At 47.3% G+C, this 13071-nt stretch overlaps 1 long non-coding RNA gene across 1 annotated transcript; it reads right to left on the bottom strand.

Moving 5' to 3' along the window:
• Window positions 1–3143: 3143 nt before the first annotated feature.
• On the bottom strand, window positions 3144–10992 carry LOC117796741. The gene is made up of 3 exons (XR_004621402.1): window positions 10427–10992; window positions 7539–9000; window positions 3144–3611 (listed from the first exon to the last, which is right to left on the bottom strand). It is a non-coding gene; the product is annotated as an uncharacterized LOC117796741 (long non-coding RNA).
• Between the last annotated feature and the right edge of the window lie 2079 nt (window positions 10993–13071).

Genomic DNA, 13071 nt, shown 5'->3' with positions numbered 1-13071 from the left:
GCCTGCCATTAGTTCCTTTTTTAGTGCCAAATAATATTCCATGATGTGGTTATGCCACAGTTGGTTCAACCACTCACCCATTGAAACACATCTGGGTTGTTTTCAATTTGCAGATATGAGCAATAAAACTGCTATAAACACCGGAGTACAGGTTTTTGTGTGAAAGTTAATTTGTCATTTCACAGGGATAAATGGGCACGAGTGCAATTGCTGGGTGGCATATTTACTTCTAAAGCTGCTTTCCAGAGTGGCCGTACCATTTTACACTCCACTGGCAGTGTACGAGTGATCTCGTTTCTCCACATTCTCACAGCACTTGGCAACATCGAGGGGCATTCCTTAGATTCTGCTAGAGTCGGGGATTCACTAACCAACGTTTTTCCTGCCCTATTTTTCTAAAAAGGTTCTGTCCTGAGCTTGGCTCAGTTGGAGAATAATGATAAAAGCCAATTGTCATCTAGATAGAACAGGCCACCGAGCATTTTCCTTTAAGAGAGGATGACAGAAAAGGAAACTTACACATCTCCTGGCCTCTCCAGTCCATTTTGAATAACATCAGAAATGATGACCATCGCTTGAGGCTTTGGAGGAGTTGTCTTGCCAGATTTCCATCAAGACCTTGATAAGCCATAGGAAGTCACGCACTTGGGCCAAATCAAGCGGGTAGAGGACACCTTGCCAAGTCCTGTAGAGGGTCCACGCAGAGAGCTCTGTGCACGGCGGCAGCAACAGCAGAAGGGTGTGGTGCTTTGCCTGAGTCCACCCTGCATTAAAGGCTGCTTCTAAGGAGGGAAAACTGCATGTCCTCGTTGGGACGGAGGCCATGCTGGGATTTTCTCTTTGGGGGCTTGACAAGACAAAACTGAGAAGTACGAAAGTCAGCTGTCTGCTCCTGTCATGATTGCCCCAGTGTCATACTTTGGTTTTCTCAGAGATCCCGCACCCCTTAGCCCTGCCTTGCCCTGCCTTCCTCCCACCTCCTCAAAGTCATCTGTTTCTAACACCTTAACTCTTTGTATTTTATTCAGTGCATACTTATATAATGGTTCCAATTTTTTAGGCATCATTTTATATGTATTAGCTCCATTAAAACTCTTAGTGATTCATAAGGTAGGAATCACTAACGTCCCAATGCCACAGACGAGGGAACTTAGATACAAAGAAGTCAGGTAACTTGCCCAAGGTCACAAAGTTCGTAAATGACAAAAGTGAGATTCAAACTCAGGCAGCCCAGTTCCAGAATCCATGTCCTTAATCACTAGATTATGATGACTGTCTATTATTGACAAATACGCTTTGAACAATTCTCTTTTTCAAGGCCATTGGTATTTCAGTAAAGGTGGGGGTGCCTGGCATTTTCAGTCATAGAGCATGTGACTCTTGATCTCAGGGTCATGAGTTCAAGTCCCACATTGGGCATGGAGTCTACTTAAAATAAAGATTAAAAAATAATAATAATAAATAATTAGATTGGGTATATCAGTAAGGAAAAAAGCCTTCTGCCAAAGGAATGAAACATTGAGATGTGGGACTTCAGACAGCGAGTTAAAGAGACATCTGGGGGCACCACTGCCTTCCAGGTGCTTTTTATCCAGATCATAACCTGTCACCCAGACTAAGGCATGTACAGGACTCCCACAAGGAAGAATTTACTGCGTATTACAGCATTATCTCGTGGAGGTTATTTCAAAGAACAACAACTAACATGTAAGTGGCGTTATATGTGCCAGAAACTGGGCTGGGAGCTGTAGGCACATTGTAGCAACAGCTGTGCGGCACACGGGATATTCATTCCCTTTCGGAGGTGAGAAAATTGAAGCATCGAGTGGTGAGTGGCCGAGGAATTTGATTGAAGCCACACAACTTGCAAGGGCAGTCCTAGCTTTGTCTGTCTGCGCCCAGTCCTCGTTCCGTCTGGTCTCCTCCCGCTACACAAAAATGACTAAAAAGTTAAAGCTTCTGGTTTTGTGTTCCTTATTTTTGGTCAGTGTGTCAATTTTGGCAAATGAAGGTAAGAATAAAACCTTCCATTTCCCTACCGTTGACTCGGTTACTCCCCCAGGTTTTCACATCGTAGAACAGGGCACCCCCCTTTAGCCTAGGTACTCAGAAAAGAAACCCAGCACTTGGCCTTTGTGACTCCCTTATCCTACCTCCTTTCTGCAATTTACCAGCAAGTTCTGTCAATTCTATCTCCAAAATGCATCCTGAGTCCATCTCCTTCTGTTCATATCCACCAGCAGCCCGTGAGTCCAGGCTACCACCATCCATTGCTTCAACAGCGCCTCCCGAGCACACCCCACTTCCCCTGCAAGCTACCTCCACGTGGAAAATATGTATGGTCTTCTTAAGGATTTGATCTTGTCCCTCTCTTGCTTACTATGCTTTCAACTGGATTCGATGCCAAGTTCCTGCCCTCTAACTAACCCCAGCCACAGCAGAAGAGGCCACGCTCCTCCATACACGGGGCCCTTCGCCCATGCCAGGATGGTCTCCTCCCTCTCTTCCCGTGGCTGCCACTTCCTCAAAAGGTCCCACTGAATCTGCATTAGACATCCTCCCTCCGCTAAGATTAAATGTATCAATCTATCCACCGGAAGTCTCAGACCAGCACCTGGCATACAGTAGGCGCTCAGTTAACTTTAGCTCTTGTTACTGCTTTGGACATTGTTCTAGTAGATACTCTAAAAAGGCAGGCAGAGGTGATGAGCTAAATGAAGTCGGAAAGAGGAATAGCATCACTATCTGGGCCCCCAGGAGTTGCTAAGGGAAGAAGTTTAGATGTTTTTAGAGGAAAAAGAATGTGGGCTTATAAATTCTTCTCTCTGCCTTAAAATATGAGTTATTACTGCTATTGCCATGCACACAATTACTTTGTGCCTAACGGAAACATAGAAACAATAGCAACGTAAACTGTATTTTGAGAAAATACAAGAGTACTTTGTGTATTGTTAAAGGCAATACCTAGACTTGACTGATTTTCTTACATAAATCTCACCCTGGCTCTTATAATCCCTCATCACATGCTTTTCTATTACTTAGCCAAAAGTACCTAAAACAAAGTTTGTCCTCTTTTTAATTTTCCAGTATGCTTGCTAGCAATCCCAGAAATAACTTCCAGAGACATGAGAAGAGGGGAAAGAGTGAAGAAAAATTGGGCTGAAATAACCTCTGAAATGAATCATTAGGCTTTGTTCAATTAAGAACTGCTTTTTAACAGAGAGAGCCAGGGACGGTGCAGAGACCTCACACCCAACAGGTGGCAAGGCTGGCCTCTTCTTGGGCAGATGGTGCTCCGGTTTACGCACAAAGATGTCCGTCAAGGCACTCCTTGCAATACTTCATGTCCAATGCCAGGGCCTGCTTCCATGTTATAAAGCCATTACAATGACACTGGCAAAGAATTTCCAAAACACGGGCAACGCCTCACATTACAATGAGGTGCGTAGAGGAGGCCTGTGAATGGCGTGCATGAACACCCGTCGTTGCGGTAGCTGTCCTTGTGACATTTTTCCTTCACTTGGGGCATCGTTCCCACGTGCAAGCAGATAGGACAGGAAAGGAGTCAGGGTCGGCACCACGCCATCGACCCCTAAGCTCTTCCTCCTGATCTAAAAGCCAGGATTGGAGACACACGGAAATATTAATATAGCACGACGTCGCAGACTTTTCTTCTTTGTTCCTCTGTATTTTGCAAATGTTCTAACACTTAAAAAAAAAAACCACTTTTGTTCTCTTTTAAAGTTTCCCTGGAAACTTCCAAAAGGCAGCTGTTGTGGTCTCACATCATCCCCTCTTCCCCCCGCCACTGTGCAAATGAAGCAACATCTCTATGCCTCTCATTTATAACAGGCTAAACCTTCCCCCGTAAGCTGATAGTCTGACCAGAAGTCTGTGGGTGGGACGGGTGTTGTGTTTTTTTTTGTCGTAGCTTCTTTTGGCTGATAAACTAGTACTTAAGTGTTTCCCTTTTCCAAACCCCCAAATGACAAGTGTCTTTGTGGTGAAGTGGCAGCCCAACTGTCATTGCCAGCGTGAACGGTCCTGGGGACACTTATTTTTAGTTTGCTGTTTAAACAACGGTTAGGCTGGGCAACCGGGGGCCTCGAGGCCCAAACTTCTGTGATCCAGAGCGTGGAGCTATTAAAGAAGAAGCAAGGCGAGGTGGGCAGCCCTCCTCAGGGGGTCCCGAGCGCCCGCTCTCTAGGTGGGCCAGAGAGACAGGGCAGAGAAGATTGTCATCCAGTGTTTACATGGGCGAATTTCATCAAGGGTGCTATGAAACAGAAACGTGTCGACTCCATTTGGCTGAATGCAAATCCAGGAAGCCTCTGGAAGCTAATTATAGTGACAAGGCTGATGATAAAAAGCAGAGACCGTAGGAGACCTCCGTGCGATGGCCTGCCCAGTATTCTGTTCACCCTCCTTACAAAGCCTGAAGCAAGGTGTCTCACCTCCTGCGGGTCAAGTGGTCAGCATGGTACCAAACAAACTCTCCCCAGGGAAGAGGAATCCCGAGTAAAGTGACATAAGGGACCTCGGGCTAATGGGGAGTCCATTCATTTCTCCGACCCAAGTCTCCCAGCTTCCTGTCCTGTATGAAGCCAGAGTCTTTAGCCTTTTATTTGACTCTATGAGCTACTCTGTGGCTTTCTAGAATGTATGTGTGTGTGGTTTGATACGTGTGTGTGTATTTTTTAATTTATTTTTTAATTAAATTAGCCAAAGTTGGTTTTCCTATGCTTGGAATGAAAGAACTCTCCCTCAAATGAGAACCTCAACTATTTTATTGTATATGTAAGTCTCTGTCTGGCTCTGGACAGAACGTCAATTTCTCCCTCCACTTCCTCCACCCCAACATCTCAGCCCAAATACTTTCAACTTAGAGAAAAATGAGTCCTCCCCCTTAAACAGGAGTTGTGACCCACTGGGTTTTATGAAAGCATTGGGGATTTTTCCCCCTCCTTTTTCTATGAGTGTAAGCTTCTTACTATTTCCTAACCAGGGGCAGCCCAGCAACTCCTCTCAAAAGGACCCTTCGAATAGGAAAGGGAAGGAAGTTCTGCCCACCACCCCCCCCAGGTCTCTCGTATTGTTGCTGCAGGACCTGGCTTTGCTCATCCTATGGTCTTTGAGCTGGAAAGCAGCCTCTGGCATTGACCTCAGAGATCGAACACCGCTAGCTAAAGCGCCTTGGACTCCATGAGAGAGGTGTTGGATATCAACAAGCGGTGCTCTCAGCAACATGGGGCCCTGTCCCAGGCCATGCAGAAGGAACTAGCCCCACCCCCCCCACAGACTCTGGCTCCTCCGTCACAGTACATGAAGCGGCAACATCAGTGTAAGTGGTGCGAGATGGGCAATGACCCCCTCCGCCGCCATGGCCACTGCTGCTATTCCCTTGCCCAGCCTGGGGAAGATCTCCCATCTCCATAGGGTAGATTTATGTTTCAAGGCATCTCTTACTTCATTTGATGCATCTCAAGATCCCATAAGGAAGGAAAAGCCAGCAACCTTGGTCCCATTTTATGGGTATGGAAACTGAAGTAAGTGCTGGTATGTCACGTTCCATCTTGTAGGATTATTACTGACAATAACAACGGTGGTCATAGGTGTCGAGTTATCAGACCTCTTCCCCAGAATCTCTTTAGAGCACAACAGAAACAAGAGCAGCTCCTATTTCCCGAGTGCTCCCTATGGGCTTCAAATTTACTGAAGTAGGTGCAACTGTCCTTATCTTCAAGCTAAAGGAACTGGGGCTCAGGAAGATTAAGTAATCTGCCTACAACCACATACTCGGTAAGTGGTTGAGTCAGCCGAGGGACTCAAGCAGTCTGACTCCAAGTCATACCCCAGACTAGAAAGTCACATGCCTGTTAGTCCATTTTTAAAGAAAAAAAAATCCATTAGAGTCCATTGGCCAGACCCTCAGGCTTTGTTCAGTTCTAATCTGACCCCCATTTGTAACACTTGTTCGTATGAGAGTAAACATCTCATACCCATCACGGGCAGAAGTGGTTCTTCACAAATATTTTCAGCTGAGAGTGAAAAGGTGTAAGAACTCAAAGGAGAAGATGTCCAGGTCTATCCCCTAGACCCAGATGGCTTACAGGGCTTGGGTAAACACTCAGCTCAAAAATGCTAACAAAGTTCCCGGCCTTGGCTGTTTACCTGAGCCTGTGTGTGCCAGGCCACCAGAAGCAGCAGCCTGGAAAATGTCAAGGATCTAATCAGTTCATGCTGGAACCAAACTTGACTTCCCTCTGCAGTGTGTTTCTGCCATGTTGGTCTGCCCAGCCCAGCAGACAACCAAATGTGGCAGGAAACCCAATGTTAGCCTAGGCTAACAACATGTTCTTTTCAAAGTGGTGTTCAGAGACTGGAAGGGAGGGCAGGTAGGAGAAGGTCTTATGAGTAACATAAGATCAAAGGTTTGATAAGACTTGGTATCATTCAGATGACACCCACAGACGTGGGAAAGGTATTTTCCTACATAGGCAACCCAGGGCAAGCTGGTGAGTGCCAGGAAGTTGGTCAGCAGCCGCTCTACCGTCTCTCAATGCCCCTTCTTCTCTTAGAAAGTCTTCTTCAGACACTCACTGCTCTCAACTACCATTCCTCCCCAGAACCAGAGCCTCTCCAGTGTCTTCCACACAATGCTGTCCTGCCTGGCCAGCCCCTGGGCTGGGTTTTATAAGAAGGGATCTTAAAGTGTGTCTCCCCCATAGCTGTTCATTCCTTCAAAGTACTAGCGACTAAACCAAAGCTGATAAGCTAATTCATGATTTATATGCTATTGGGTGAGAGTAACTTAATCAAGACTTTCAGGGAACTTTTGAAATTTACCCTAATAATAACTAATGGAATTTTCTGGCATTCTGGAAAGCTGGTGTGGTACGGCTGTTTGGTGCTTCTTTTATGCAGTTGTCTTGTCCTTTCAGACAGGATCATGTGACAACGGCCTGTGTGTCACATATGGACTAAGGCATTTAATTCTTAGCGAGAGAACTTCCAGCATGCTTTCCCTCTGCTGTGGGAACTGTGAGTCATTTGTTGAAATGGAGGTGTCATGAGAGTAAAGCAGACTGGATCCCTGAGATACCGTGTGATGTCCCAGAGAACCACCCAGACCTATAATGGACTTTGGGGGAAAGTAATAAACTTCCTTCATGTTAATCTACTAATATCTTTGTGTTATTTGTTACAGCAACGTAGTCTAGCATATCCTGACTGTTACAGCCGGTAACTCTTGACCACTTTCAAATCATAATCCATAGTTCGGTTCCTATCTGTCATTAAGAAAGACATGTGTCGGGGCACCTGGGTGACTCAGTCGGTTAAGCGGCTGACTCTTGATTTTGGCTCGGGTCATGATCTCGGGGTCCTGGGATTGAGCCCCATGTCAGGCTCCACGCTCAGCAGGGAGTCTGCTTCAGGATTCCCTCTCGCCCTCTTGCTTGCTCATGCATGCACACACTCTCTCTAAAATAAATTAATACCTCTTTAAAGAGAAAGAAAGAAAGATGTGTGTCACGTACCTGTGTGACTTTGGACAAGCTATGCTCCTTTGGCAGAATGAGTCTCCGTATTCTGTGTGGGACGGGATGGCTGGTGTTTTGCAGGTGTAGGATTTTAGCCAAATCTCAATCCAAAGCCACATGGCACCTGTTCTTGAACGATGACTACTGTATGTTAGGGCGCGGTGATTGTCCCAAAACAAACAGACATGCTTAACCCAAGCCAAATACTTTTTGCCTCGTTGTCTCCGTGAACAGGAGGATCAAGGTCCCAGGTCAGTAGGACACAAGCACGTTTTCAGGGGGCTTGAGATTATACCAAAAGGCCACACGATACCCCATTCCCCTCTAAATCGGCCAGTCTCGTACACCTCAGCTATCGATATTTGTCAGCCTAGAGCTGCTCAACCACAGCATCAGGCAGATTTTCTCAAAGTTTACTTAGAAGTTAAATGAGAAATTCCCAGTTGAGAGGGTCGCATCTTCCAAAACAGTATCTCTCAGCCCTTTCCACGAGGACTCCTCTCCAGTGAAAAACTTTCCCTTGATGTGTGTGTGTGCGTGCACGTGTGTGGAACTCCAGTCCAGTGATCTAAAAATGCACTATTTAAAAAAGTAAGTTTTAGTGTATTGCATTCATGTATTTGAAAACAGCACATATATTATTCAAAATATGTAAACATACGATGTATTCAGGCCACAGTGTGCGTGTTTGCCGAGCCCCAGCAATAACTCCGAGGCTCCCCAGAGGCTAGTCACGCCCAGGCACTGGGAGCTGTAGACTTCGGAATCTAAGAGAACGTTGCCATCTGTATTTGGTTCTCATTGCGTCCTCCTTCCCCCACCCCCCAGCCTCTAGTTCTCTGGGGAGGAGATGCTGAGACAGAGTTTGGCGTGCATAAGCTTTGGCAGGGAGAGTAGCACCCGTGAGAAAATGGGGGGAAGCAGGCATGGTCATGAGGACGCCACCGGATCGGGACACTGTCACTGTTGGCCCAGAAGGTTGTTCCAGAGCAAGATCACCTGTTGGCTCCAAGTCATTCTTGGGCGGAAACGGCCAGGTCTCTATTCCACAGCCCTGTTCATTTATTGACTGGGGCCACTCAGAACGGAGTGTGGCTTTGGCTCCACCGTTGCTCACAGAGGAGGCTGTGAGCCAGCTACCATCCCAGTAGCTGGGCAGGGAGCCCTTTCTGGAAGGGGGATCTGGGTAGTGTCTGTATCTGCCACACCCCACCTTCCCCCCTCATTCTGTGAGGCAATTTTGCCTCTCACGGTTATTCCTGAAGACAACGTAGCTCTGTAAATGACAGTGCGAATTGCCCTTGGGAAATAGGCCATCTCTACACCAGCAAAATTAGAAAAGAAATCATAAGCATACATAAGCATAGTTGAATCAGCGAAAAGGTGAGGTGCCCCCAGGATATGGGACTGCATTTTGTTTAAGCAGAATCTTCTTCTGCAGAGGGAGCTCCTTGCAAATCTGAAAAAAGATCAGAGAAATGCTTGCTGCAGAGCTGGTCACCCTCTGCAATGAACTTGAACACTCGTGAGTCCGTGAGTACTGACTGCTCGCTCGGGGAAGTCCCTGTTGCTAAGAGACAAAGCAGTCATGGGACGGTGGGAAGCGGCCTGGGGAAGGCACCTCGAAGGAGTCTAAGCGTCCATCCCTTCACCTAGCCTGGGCTCGGAGGGGGTGTTTAGCACATGGCATGAAGAACAGACTGAGAGGGGGGACCCAGCTAGTGGGAAACTATCTACCACATCAAACCTGAGAATGTAGGGCCATGTCCTGTTAGTCCAGTTTCAAACATGGAACCCTTGGCCTACAAAGATTCATCTTCCAGAAACTACCATGGTGGTTTCCAAGTGAGAGTTAATGCAGACCAAGGAGAGCAGAGGGCAGATGGAATAAAAGGAAGGCTGGGCCATCCCCTGCCCTTGCCTCCAGCCTCCTTCAGAGGAGGGGTCCCATCCTTATCTTTGTACAGGTTAGGATTTCGTGTAAGGTGACATTTAAGAAAAGGTTCCTTAATGAAAATAAATGAGTCAGATAACTATGGTTTCCTTGGCCTTCCCTGAAACTTACTGAGATTGAACCTCCCAGGAATTGTACTTCCAAAATGTTGCTCAAGCCACCTCCTGATAGGATGGGGAGCTGGATGACAGATGACATAGATAGATGATAGACAGACAGACAGAGAGGCAGATAGAATACATTTGCCAACATACTGATGTACAATGCACACTGTACCAGACACACAAGTAGAGACATGTTGTTTAAAGATTTATTTATGTGACAGAGAGACAGCCAGCGAGAGAGGGAACACAAGCAGGGGGAGTGGGAGAGGAAGAAGCAGGCTCCCAGCGGAGGAGCCCGATGTGGGGCTCGATCCCATAACGCCGGGATCACCCCCTGAGCCGAAGGCAGACTCTTAATGACTGAACCACCCAGGCGCCCCACAAGTAGAAAATTGAAAAGAAATGTAATATAGGTTCTAGTATTTTCATCTTGCCTCCAAGGGATCATCCTGATTTCCCCTGATGCAGGCACACCTTACACTGGAGCATTCTCCCAGTCTTGTCCGTGACAGCAAGAACGTGTGGGAAATGAGGGGATGACCTACCACCGCTTACAGAGGTAAATCCAACCCACTATTTTTAATAGCCTCTGAGCCACTGAGATAGTGAGTGGTACCCTCCATTCTAGCCCATTCCTTCCTCCGTTCCAAGGCTAGGGCCTGGGGGTAGATAGAGGACGTAGTGACTGTAGTTGGTGACTGCACGGTGGGAGAGGGGACATGTCTTTTCCCAAGCCAGATGGATTCCTCCTCCCTCTTCCCTTTGAGCACACAGGAAATCCAATTTAAGCAAAGTGGATATTTCAAAACTGAGCTGTATTCACTCACCCATGTTTAGAAGAGTGAGCGGAGCTGCTGACACGTTCGTTGCTGGAATGCCCTGCCACTCCACTCTGAACATCAATCACAGACATGTAGACGCCGACAGCCTGGGCGACACCTCGAGAAGTGCCAGGGTGAGGGGCATCGTCGCAGGGCAAGGTGGTTGGATCTCAACGGAGAGGAGATTGCAAGGCCTGAGCAGGCAAAGGCCAGGCTCACCAGCACCCCGGGGACGGAGGGGGCATGAGACCGGCACCGGGTGCGTTTCTGTCACTTCTGTGACTCAGCTTCTATTTCCGATACTGATAAATAAAGGACCATTTCCAGGTAGGCTATGTTTGGCCAAACCCTAAACTTGGACATTAAGTATAGCCCTGAGGTTCCCAAGACTACATTGCTCTAAACCACAATTATTCCACACACGTTGGATTGAAATGAAATTAAAATTAGAAGCATGAAGAAAATGAAATAAACGCCTGTGGGTTTCCCACACAACCTGCGAATCTCCCTTCACTATCAGGACAACGCAGGAGTTCTGCTTCTGTTTTGACAGCTCTTTCCACCTCGGGGACCCGTTTTCACTACTATTTCCCCAATGTGTTTCCCCCCTCCCCGTTTTGTTCATTCACAGTCTCCCCAACCCCTCCCCCCAGCTTTCCCTCCAAATTCCCGGGTGCCAGTCTGCTTTTCCAGCTCCGCCTCCAGATACATGTACAGCTTTGCCCCGAAGCCTCCCCAGTGAGCAATATCACTTTCTGGGGAGAGTAAGCACTGACTCATCGCCTCCCGCTCACCACAGTTTCCAAAACAGTCTTATTTCACCCTTGTCTCTACCCAGATCTCCGAGAGTCTGGGCCACCACGTACGTAAACAGACTCCTAATGGGGGATTCCCTGCTCCTCTTCCCAACACCCTCTCACTCCCCATCCCTCCTTTGATCACCATCCTCCCAAAAGTCTGAAGAGAGCAGAGCTTAAGGAACCGGGACCCTTCAGGGTCCATCCTTCTCTGCATCTCAGACTTTCAGTCCACAGAGGAAAACACCCTTCTGCGGTTAAAATAAGACTCGCAGATCCACAGAGAATATGGCACCGTGAAGACAAGACGGTGGCCCAGTAAGTTCTGTCTTAGCGTCACCCCCTGGGCAGGAACAGTATAACCCAAAGACGAGCCCTGATTTTCTCTGAAGCGGGTAACTATGTGAATTTGACTCTTGTTCTCCCAGCCCCCGTGAGACATAGCAAGAAATTGAAGTGCGAGTAGTTGAAGACGAAAGTTCTCAAATTTTTATGTTAGATACAAGTATATTTATCCCTCCATCAGATCCGTGCAAGGCAGCCCCTTGAAGACACTGATCTGGGGGGAGCGTGTTCACAAGGAGAACGTGGCAATGCAGCAAAATCCATCAGATTGCACTACCCAAGTTGAAGGAGCTTGAACTGGGTGTTCCTACCTCTTTCGATCCTCCCCCTGCTGGAAAATCGGTCTCCTGGTGACTCAGAATTAGTTAAGGATACTCCCCCACACCCTTACTGTCAAGATCAAGCCTGTTCCCTGCTGATTTCCAGCACTGATCCCACACGCCCTCAGGTTTCCCCTCTACCAAGGTGTGCATAGCTTTTAATTTGGGGGGCGGGGGGCAGCATGTGGAGCAAGTAGTCTGCGCCTTTAAAACTTCTTAAAGCTGATGAGCAGCCCTGCCCTGGCCTTCCTGGAGGAATTGACGGAGGAATCTTTCGTCCACCACACCTTCCTTTTCCAGAAGAGGAAATGCCTTCTTGTCCTCTGGAAGTTCTGCTTATCTTGGCTTAGATTTTAGAGAAAGGGTGATCTAGGACACTTGGAAATGCAGGCTCATTGCAAGAGCACCCAAATAGAACGAGTCAAACCAACACATACGAAAAGGAGGGTGTGTAAAATGTCCCCTGTGAATAAAATGGGGTCAAGGAGTCTGCTCACCTGGTCACCAGGTCTCAAAGAATTTGCATTGCACGGGGCGTCCAGATGGTGCACTGCAGAGATCCAACGTTCCTTCTGCAACATGTTCGGTCACATTCGGGCATTGGCATCTAACTCAGGAGCTTCCCAGTGGTACTGGGTTGATCTGTGAATATGGTGAATATGACATAAGCCCAGTGCCAGGCAGTCCCAGTGATTCAAGTAACCAGAGGCAAATTGATCTCTCTTCTGCCTTCATCTGCCCCCCAACCAGGGTCTGTGGCTGCCTCTGATCCCTTTTCTGCTGCCATTCTTCCAGAATATGTGAAGGAAGCAGAGCTGAAGGAACCAGGGCTTCCAGAATCTGGTTCTCTTCTGCATTTCAAGACAGTGATCAGATAGAGTGTTTGTGTGGCCGAGGAAGACTGATGCTCTTAGGTAAATGGTATCGTAAGATTCAGAGAAGGAGGCACTGTCATTTCCGATTCCAGTTCTCCACCTGGGCAGGAAATTCAAAGATGAATTAAATTGCTCTGAAGAATGATTTCACTCACTCATGCATTCATTCAATCAATTAATTTTATCTTTGTGGTCATGCAGATCTGAGGATAAACAGCCATCGGTGCCCACAATGCCTCTCCTCTCCTTGGAGAGCACAGATCATAGAGGCACCTCTCTGGTTTTTTGCTTGTTTGTATTTTAATTTTTTTTTT

The sequence above is a fragment of the Ailuropoda melanoleuca genome, chromosome 16 (genome assembly GCF_002007445.2).
Source record: "Ailuropoda melanoleuca isolate Jingjing chromosome 16, ASM200744v2, whole genome shotgun sequence".
In the NCBI taxonomy this organism is placed as follows: domain Eukaryota; kingdom Metazoa; phylum Chordata; class Mammalia; order Carnivora; family Ursidae; genus Ailuropoda; species Ailuropoda melanoleuca.
The sequence above is the reverse complement of the archived record's forward strand: the minus strand, read 5'-3'. Positions and strand labels throughout refer to the sequence as shown.